This window comes from Lineus longissimus, chromosome 3 (genome assembly GCF_910592395.1).
Source record: "Lineus longissimus chromosome 3, tnLinLong1.2, whole genome shotgun sequence".
In the NCBI taxonomy this organism is placed as follows: domain Eukaryota; kingdom Metazoa; phylum Nemertea; class Pilidiophora; order Heteronemertea; family Lineidae; genus Lineus; species Lineus longissimus.
In genome coordinates, this window is record NC_088310.1 from 16,130,001 (window position 1) to 16,140,130 (window position 10,130).

At 39.6% G+C, this 10,130-nt stretch overlaps 1 long non-coding RNA gene across 1 annotated transcript; it reads left to right on the top strand.

The window, feature by feature from the left end:
• The first annotated feature begins 1,921 nt into the window (after positions 1 to 1,921).
• Positions 1,922 to 9,255, top strand: LOC135484031 (uncharacterized). Its single transcript, XR_010446413.1, has 3 exons — positions 1,922 to 4,499; positions 5,990 to 6,159; positions 7,105 to 9,255. It is a non-coding gene; the product is annotated as an uncharacterized LOC135484031 (long non-coding RNA).
• The last annotated feature ends 875 nt before the right edge of the window (positions 9,256 to 10,130 follow it).

Consider the following 10,130-nt stretch of genomic DNA (forward strand, 5'->3'; position numbering starts at 1 on the left):
TTCGGGCCACCCTGTATTGTTTTGTTCCTCCCCTCCATCATGCTGTGCCATAGCGCGAGAGCAATACAAAATTAAAATTTTGGTGGTGGGAGTTGCTTTATATTGCTATAGTTTCCATACTTCTCCAATTAATTCAGCCACACTAGTCCTTTTGTAATACTCAAGTGTCTGACTCCATCATAAACACGATAATTCTCCTTTCTGCAAATTGTGCAGGAAAGTGGGCTCATGGTGATGGAAAGCTAAATGAACAAACCCAGGATCAAAACAGTTTTATTTAACAATGACCCCATTATCGTTTTTAGCATTACAATAGTCAACAACATCCAACCTTTTTCACTGCAGCTTAGTTATTTCCCTTTAAGACCATGTTCGTTAGTTCAAAAATTAACATTTTGTTCTTGAATTTTGAAAATACCTACTTAACACTAATTTCAGCTATGCTGCTGTGTAGACTGATATACAAGTGTTGCATGCATAATACATGCTCTATTGTCATGTCTAGTTCTATCTAATTACCTACAGGATTTCACTCGATCAATTTTAAAGTGATTGGTATGTTGATTTATTCCGGCAATGAATACACAGTGTACTAACGAGCATGCTATATATCCCGGAAGTAGAGTCCATTGATCACATTCTTTTGTTACGAAAGGGTATTTCAATACAAATCGGCTGTTTTTCAATGGGCTATACCCCGTCAGCATTAATAGGGCCGTTTAGACGACAGGAATAAAGCCATATGCGATACGATTGAATCCAACTGTGGTCTAAATTTTTCTCGTCTAAATGCAAAATGATCCAGATCAATGTGGTCCCATCCCGATTTTTAAAAAAACATTAATCGAGGTAGTTTTAATCTAGATGCATCCGGATCAAAAGCGTCGTCTAAACCCAAATGGATACCGAATCCGGATTCATTTTACCTGGGCGCATGCGCACTAACGTATTTTTTATACCTCCACAAGCAACAGGTATTGGAGAGCTCCAATATCTGCAGAAATGCGTCCAGATAAGACTGGATTGTGCTGATCGTCTAAATGCACGCAATTTTTGAGACCAGAATGTGGTTCGCCTGTCGTCTAAATGGCCCTAATATGTGCACTGGTCAACCCTATACAACAAAGATTTGGGCCATTGGAATGTACTTCCTGTTAGTATAGCAGGCTCTGCTTATGACACGCTTGTACACAGCGGAATAGCCCACCCTATAATATCAGGTGGAGTTCATGTCACATCCAGATGGTGGCTGTGTCGAGCTTTAAACAAGCCTATCCCAGCCGACCAATTCATCAGACAACATGGCAACATCATTGCCAAGTCATAGTTTTCCTGGAACATCCGATAATAGGGGAGGAAATATCCATGATACAGGGTTAAACTACATGTAGCTAGGCCTATTTCATTATTCACAAACATGACATTCACCTAACATCGTCAGTCATTCTTGGGTGATGCAAGTTCCATTTAACCTTTCACTGCAGATTTGGGAAGGCGGTTGTGACATCACAAATATCGTGTCCCCTGTTGGGTTGATCATAGGCACTACACTTTTGGCTAGACTGTGAAATCGTTAAGCAATGAGGAACCGTTCTCTGGAAAACCAAGAACAGACTCCCACCCTTGAAATTGGCATTCATTATGATTTGAAGGAGTTCTGATAGCTTTAGGATCTCAACTGGTCAAAATGGTGGTGCCTCTGGTTAACCCTTTAACTAGCCAGCGCCTGTTGATTATATGAACTGTTCTTTCCTTATGCAGTGATAGTGTTGGGCAATTCACATCAGAATCATGGACCAGGTTCAGAATGCTAGTCTCAGCATCAAGGGAGAGTGTTGTGTTTAAAGCATTCTCGTGGATTACAACTTCAAACTACTCGCTATTTCATGAGTGGTGGCCGTGGTGAATATGGCTGGTGTGTATTACATTATTTTTAACCGAATTGCACAAAACAAGTGTTGCGGTTGTATCTAATTGTTTTTGCAAACCAAAAAGTCTACCTATATGGATTTGCGACAGCCTCGAAACATGACAGCCTCCAGGTGGTGATGATGACGCAATGCATTTTCAATCTATTAGGCTGTGGGCCTGATCCAAAAGCTGTCTTTTGTGACAACGTTTCAGGGGCAAAGTAAAAATGCTACAATGATGATGAACTCGATGACAAGATCACATAATGAAAAGTGGCTCTACGTTAACCAGATCTAAGCTTACTGACTTGAATCATGAGAATAACAAATGATAAGAGCAGTCAGTAAAATTAAGTTCGTCTGTTGACTCCTAGGTGGTCAAACCTTCTTCCTTCAGTCCTGCCACCTAGGAGGCAACTCGTAAGCTAATTCATCCATCAAGAGCATTTGAAATGATTTTCTACCTTCTAATGACAGGAGCAATAATTTTTGCGTGAACCTTTGTTTTGTCTAAAGTAATCTTAACTTATCACAGTAAGAGCATTTTTACTCTGCTTCCAAAATGTTATCATGATATCAAAAACTAAGCCTTTTTTGGATTTGGCCCAAGGCATATTTTGAGTGCAACACAACACACCAATGATGCTGTATTCCTTCCTTGGCTGCAGCTTATATTCTGTGCCCTCGATGTTTCAACATGAAAGTGCAATTTTAAGGCATTTGAACAATGTAATTTAACCCTTAAGCACGCCAGCGTTTTGTTTGTTTTTCCATATGTTCTCCAAGAAAAATTCCTAGAAATTTCTAAAAATGAGCAATTTCAACATGAAATTTGTTATTCGTCAGTAAACAGACTGACTGAGCAGAAGTTCAGCTCAAGTAGAATGATGTTTGATTCAGCACTTTTATGTCAGATGTCACATCGTAAATTTGGGCGTCCACAGGTGTTTGAAGGAAAAACCTACGGGCGTTTAGAGGACTAAAGGGTTAAAGGCTACATAATTCTATTCATTTTGGGCCTGCAAAACAAGCCATCTATCACCTCAACACTTGTAGAATTTGGTACAAATAAGTGATACAGGCCTTTTTGCAGTTCTTTGTGAAAAAGGGAGTAGAAAACTGTATTGCGCTTCCTTCACTTTGAGATGAACAACAAATTATTCTCCTTCAGCAGAATAGATTGCGCCACTCTTGCGAAAATCAGCAGTTCTGGCCGGGCTGTGCAGAAATTGATTGATTGTGCAAGAGTATAAATAAATTGGGGACAGTGTCTAGGGTCAGGTGGCAGATTTAGACATTTGGACCGTTAAAAAAAAGATAACCACAAAACCTGTTTGACCCCAAGACTTGAAATATTGCTTGAAGGTCATACATCAACATGACCCTCAAAATAAATTTGTATCTATCAAAATTTTAATGGTTTGCATTCTTTTTGGCTCACCTTGTATTAATGTTTGGAATGTCAAAATGCTTTGCTCCAAACTGCGTCTTTGCCTCAGTTGGAAACCATACATGTAGCACCTGAGACAAGAGCTAACCTTTTTTGCCATTCTATGGTAAATAATCATTGCTCTTCAACCTTTCTGGCTGGTACCTGTGTCTGGCACAGCATGTCTTACGTAGAAAGTGTAAGTCTGCTCATTATTGCAAAAATAAGTCAAGTTGGTTAACCTTGTCTAACCTTCCCGAACATGCAACTTTCTTTATTTTCTCTGGAACTATCACCTCATCTCATTTTCTGATGTTGAACGATGCTGGAGGTATGTCGTCATGACCAGCAAAATATGACATATACTCGTTATGCTGTCTGATAAAGGGTGGAGGTCCGTTAACAGACACTGCCATTTAATAAAGGTGCAACTTTGACTTAGCTTACAGCCACGTAACGGTGTAGCAATGTTTCGGTTCACAGATTTTGTTGATCACGAAAAACAGGAAATGTGAAGGCTTGACCAGATGGATAATGTAAAAACGCTCTCCCTTGATGTTGAGACTGGTAGCATGAGAAATCTTATGATTCCTAAAATGGTTTTCAGAATGTGTAATGTTCCCTTATTAGAGGGTAAATAAATTTCATGAGGTTTCCAAGGGCCCACAGGATAATACTACGTATATTAGCTGTTTCTTACCATCTGTCTCTTGAGTTTCCTACTTGACAACTGTAATAGTAATTTCGCGATATTTGCTGAAGAAGTCTATACAGCTTGAATCATCAAAAATTTTGTAAATCTAGTCAAGCATATTCACTGATCCATTGTGTGTATATGCCATAATATCCCTTCTTGTCATAGCATCTATCATTATCTTACAACTCGAGTCATGATTGGAAAGCCTCCTTGTCCCTGTGATGGTCTTGATCAAACCAGGGGCCAAGCTTTTGTCATTCACATACACATTTACATTGATAGACAACTGACACTCCTCTTTTGTTTTTCAATATTTTCTGTCCATGTTTTTTCCCCCGACTCTTCAAATCTGTAGTAATTCAAAACTTGTCTCTGCCATTACTTCTGTTTCAAATATGCATTGTTTCTCTTTCAGCCATGTTAGAAAATCCAGGATGACATAGTTGGGAGTTGCCAGTTCAAGGTAAAAATGTTTGAAATTGATTGAAACTCATTGGTCCTGATAACTGAACTTAAGATGATGAGGAGTATAGGAGATTAGGGTAATGGGGGTTCCATTAAAGATCCAATGACTGTGGGTCCCATATAAATGCACACAAGCTGCAAAGTACAAACCCATTTAAGGAACAGTCTTCAAATTTTTAGAAAGTAAGAATATTTCACCGATTCTGATAGATTGTTTGATGACTCGTCAAAAATTCTATGACAAATTACATCATAGATCCATCCTTGGGCCTGTGGTAGAAACGGCCATGTGTTTCATCCATGGATCTATGATGGACATTCTTCATGGATCTGTGATCGACATTCTCCATCATAGATCCGTGAATGGGCCAATGGTAGAATCATTGATGATTCATCCTTTTCATAGATCCATAAACGGAGACTTTTGCCAGTGAATTTTAAAATGGACTTGGGGCTAGCTTTATTGCAGAGAGAAAATTATCACATTTTTCTCTGTAGAAGATGTGACTGCACTAATTTATTGAAACAAGTGGTACTTATGTCAGCAAACAAAATTGAAATTCTGCATTGGGCCAATAGAAATGATCTGTGAATGCAACTTGGTAATTAAGTGATGATATTCCAATCGTAGACTCTTCTCTGCTTTCTGCCTTCATTTCCTAATTGCGTCAGGGAAATCAACACTTCGATTTCGAATAAGGAATGGGTGTTGGTTTGTCAACTTCTCATCATCATTATCAATCTCACTCCATCATCAATTCATTCTAGATTACATATTTAATCTCCATAGTAATATGCCCCACCCAGCTCATCTGCGTTTAAAGGATCAATAGAGTAATTAGGGGTATTATTACCAAACTGTCCGCTGCCCAGTAACCTTTTACACTACAGTACTACTATCCGTTATCAATAAGCACAGGATTCTTTTTCAATTTTGAAAACTTTAAAAAATTTGACGCTTTTCCCAAGTGAGAGACAAGCAAAGACTTATAACAAGAATTGCATGGAATGTATATCCAATTTGGAATTTCCTCATTGTGATGATGCGATGTCCCTACCAAAGTGGCTATTTTTTGGTTCACATCTCTCTGTCTTCAGTGTTTGAACAAAAAAAGTTGTGCATACGAGAGAAATCAAAGCAGACATGTACATCCCAACTATTTTAATTCAAAACCGAAGACAGAAATTCGGCATCAGTTTGAAAATATAATCATAGCTCCTTCGGTGACCTAGCATATGCTCATCACAATGAGAAAACTCTTAAGTTGGGATGCAATCATTATAAGGGCGGAGTTTAAAGGAGGCCTTTTGATTCAAGGCTAGATTCACTCGAAGAGCTGGTTAGCATGACCCTGAAGGTGGGCAACCCGAGAGTGTTGTTGATTCCCTGGGTGAGCTATAGTCCAATACGTGTATGTAGTCGAGGTGAATAATGTACACTATAAGTCATTCAAGAAGATTTGTAAGTAAGTTACTCTTCCGTTTTAGTGCTCTGCCTATGGTTGCCATGGTAACAAAGGATGATCAGCTTGACATGGAGAAGCCAGTTGAGGGAATGGAGAGCTTTCCAACCTGTTGCTACGGATCACCTTCTGCCTGTTCGACGTTGTGCAACAAAGGATGAAACCGACTGAAACCTGCTATATTTCCTTGTATATGTAAGTGAGCTTCAGACCAAGTACTGAAAACCCGGATATGTTCGCTTGCTTTTTATTGTCACTTTTTTTGGCTCACCGTAGGGGAGTCTATACAATACCGCTGTGTCCGTCATCTTAACCTGTTTCAAAAACAGTGGCTCGTTTCTTAGCCGCTAGAGCTATGAACTTGAAACTTCGTACATAGGATCCCCCAGGTCAAGTGACCTCTGACAAAGAATTTCTGTTCGATCTGATTCTTGGCTTTGCCACCAGAGGTGGCCAGAAATGGAAACCTAAAAAGTGTGATATCTCTCTTTGCTCTTATGAGTAACTCGTTTTTGAAAACATTTTTATGGTAAGTTCTCCTAGCAAGGGTACATCACATATCATACAGGTTTTTGATTTGACCTAATTTTCAAGGTCACAGAGGTCAAGTGGCCTAAATTTGAGTGTAACTATGGCACGTTTCTTAACCACTATAAATGCTATGTACTTGAAATTCGGTAAACACGACTCCCTATGTCATATAACCTCCAACACCCAATTTTGGTTCAATTTGATTCCCGAATTGGCCACCAGGAGGCCAAAAACAAAAAAGCACTATCTCGCTTATTAGTGACTTGTTTTCGATTATATTTTTGTGGTAGTAACTCCAAGCAAGGATACATCACATGTCATACCTACTTTGATTTGACTAATGTACTACAACATGTAGAATGTTTCTTAACCAGGATGAATTCCTAACCACCAAATATCTGTACGGTGAGTACAATAGCCCCTGGCCTTTTCATTTCATCTTGAACCAAACAGTAGATTCACCCTTTCTCTACCACAGGCTTTTGGCAGTGTACCATACCCTGGTCTACACCCACTCTGATCCCAACTGAGCTTTGGAAAGTTCAAATGCTACTGAAAATGCATGTTCCTTTGGTGAAAGACTCATCATTTTGAACACTTTTATTTCAGTTGTGGCAGGATTGGAACAACAAGGTTCAACAGGAAAATGTGGAGGATTGGAAGCCGGAACTAACAGAATGGCAAAACAGCAAATGCTGTGATGAGAGGAAAAAATATGAGTAGATGTAGTGTGAATGAATGATGGCACTAGTTGTAGAGTTCCTGTGTCCACGGTGCTGCATGGATATCTTAAGTAACTTTCCCTCCTGTATAGAGTGAGCTACTTCTTGCCAACACTTAAATCCTCTATCTGTTCTTGAGTGCATCAGAATTTGTACACAAAGCCTCTACCAACTGTTTATACACTTTTGGATTTAAATCTGTGGCTTTTTCAATTACTGGAGTAAGTCACTCCATAGAAACTTGGACAGGTTTTGGAGATCGTGCTATCATCCTGTGCTCCAGTGCTGTTAAACGGTCTCCCCAGCATTTGAAACTCTCTAAATGTTGACACTTTTAAGGGTCGGCTTAAGACTTGGTTGTTTCAGGATCACTTTGGTGTGGAAGCACCTTGATCAGCCTCTGGAAGGGCACTTTAACATGGGAACTCTACAACTATACTTCTATTCCTTAATAAAGATGGACTGTTCAAGAAAGATATTGACTCTGTGAAGTCGATTTACCCGAGGGGGCATCCATTAGTATGTAAGCACAATTTAGCAGACCCCCATACTGTAAAAACACAAAGGAAACAAATTGTGCAAATGTAAGGTATTTTTACAGTTGATTACAAAAATATTTGATTCTTACCCTTCACCCTTGTCCATACGCAAAGTGGACCACAAACTTACCCCTCCCTCAATTGCATACAAACGAAATGGATGTTCCCTTACCAAAAACAGACTTATTATGATTTTTTGGAAAGGAAGGTCCTACACATTGGCAAGGACGGGAAGTTGTTGACATCATCTGTGAGGCTTATCAACTGATGTCAAAAAGGACATATGATACCAGGCACCAGTCTCCTAGTCGCCCCTCTTTCAAGAGAGAATCTACTGAAAACCTAGAAGTATTTGCGGTTTCGTGCTTCTGAAATTTAGCACCTTGACAACCCAATTTCAATCAGATTTTCTTTTTCGCTGCCTTATATTTTTGCGATTATCTGTAAGCGTAAAACTAAAGTGCACGCAAATTTATCCAGGTTAACAGTAGATTCCAGATCATGTTTCAAGGATACTTTTTATATCGAATAGGCCCAAATGGTATCTTTTAGCTTATGCTATTGTACTATTGTACTACTATTCCTCGTGTCAAACCACTTCACTCTGATTAACTGGTATTTCAGTCTGGTGCTAGGATAGCTTGAAATACCGGTCTCACAACACAGTAGAGGTAAATGCATGTTGCAATACATTGCCGTTAATGACGCCATAGAAAGTAATATCAAATGCGGTCGCTCAGTGGAATGTCCTGTACGGAAGTCGTTAATAATAAATAAATAAATTCTACTGTCAAAAGTATAGCTCCCAAAGCCAGATCGGTCGCAAACATGTGTCATCCCGACACCTGAGTGAAAATAAGCATGTTAGAATATGATATGGAAATGAGATAGTGGTGTATCCAAGGCAGGGCCCCCTCCTGGTAGAAAATGTTTATACCGGTAGTTGACCAGTTGACTTTGACAAATTGAAGTTGACCAGTTTTTTAGAAATTCACCATAATAACACCGGGGCTGACTTTCTCAGACTCCTTGATCTTGGTGTGGTTCTCTGGCTCCCAAAATAGGTGTCACTATTCTAACAAGTGATAGTTACCCATCACCATATACCTATCTAAGGTTTAAATTATATGTTTTTTTAGCCATTAGAACTTCAAGAAGACCAAAATATTTGGTTGTCAATTGGTAATAGACATGCTTCATGAAAGAACATGGGATAGCTTTGAACCTCCTTCAGCAATCTTGACAACCATAAATGTGTTATTGCCTCTAAATATATACGTTTTGAAACATGGAACTGTATTAAGAGGCATAATTACCCTAAATGTAGTTCAATGAGCCAACTGATTCTGTGAATATTTCCGTCGAGCCAATACGGATGATAAATGATGTGGCCTCATTTCAGTAATGCTGGTAGACAACAGCTGGAAGTTTAGGCCGAGATAATCTATTGTAATCATACCGATTATTGAATAATAAAATTATTTTTTGTACATGATAAATTATAGTGTCTCTCCCCTCTGTTCATTTTCAATATTGTGTATGTTCTCGACACAGAATTATAGAGTTCTTCTCCAAATGGATCAAGAGACATAATCTTCTTTTGTCAGAGCCCAGAAGGGCTTCTCCTCAACAGCTGGTGGAAAGTGCTCGACTTTGAATGCTTTACAGTTTGACCAGATAAAGGGACTTAACAAGATACGGTTCAATAATATGCTTCGGGGCTGGCCTCCTTTGACCTGCTGATACACCTGCAAGCACAGTAGAACCTCTGTTAAAGCAGATAGGTCAAATATACCCTTCTGAGTAGGGCTAAGGTCCAAGCCGAGCACTTGGGAATGTTCGTAATGAACATTTGGATTTTCTCCTGAATATACCCAGTACCCAAAGCCACTCTCTGCAGGCACTTTGGGTACACCTCTAGTGCTTACTGGACTTGGCGCAAAGAAAGCAACGAGCGCAATGAGGGAACGACCATTATTTTTGACCCCGCCATTTTGTCATCCTAAAATAAACTTGGGGCTAACACGGCCACGGAATAGCCGTCCCTCTATATTGTGGATGGTGTAATGCTTGGTCATGGGTTCGTTTCTGGGGATTAACTCCACAAGTATGTAAGCCATGGGTTTGAATGTGGATATTTCTCCTCAATGTGATGGTGTAGTGCGTCCGTTATAGGTACAATTCCTCATAGTTACTCCTCAATGGGGTGGTGTCGTGCTTCGATCATGGGTTCGATTTTAGATTTACTCTGGTGTGATGCAGGTCTCCGCCCCCTGTAAACCTCAATATAAAACACACCTTCCATTCGTCGTGCTGGCCCCACCTATCCATCCCCATGTCAGAAGATAATAGTCCCAGTGATTTGCACTTGTAG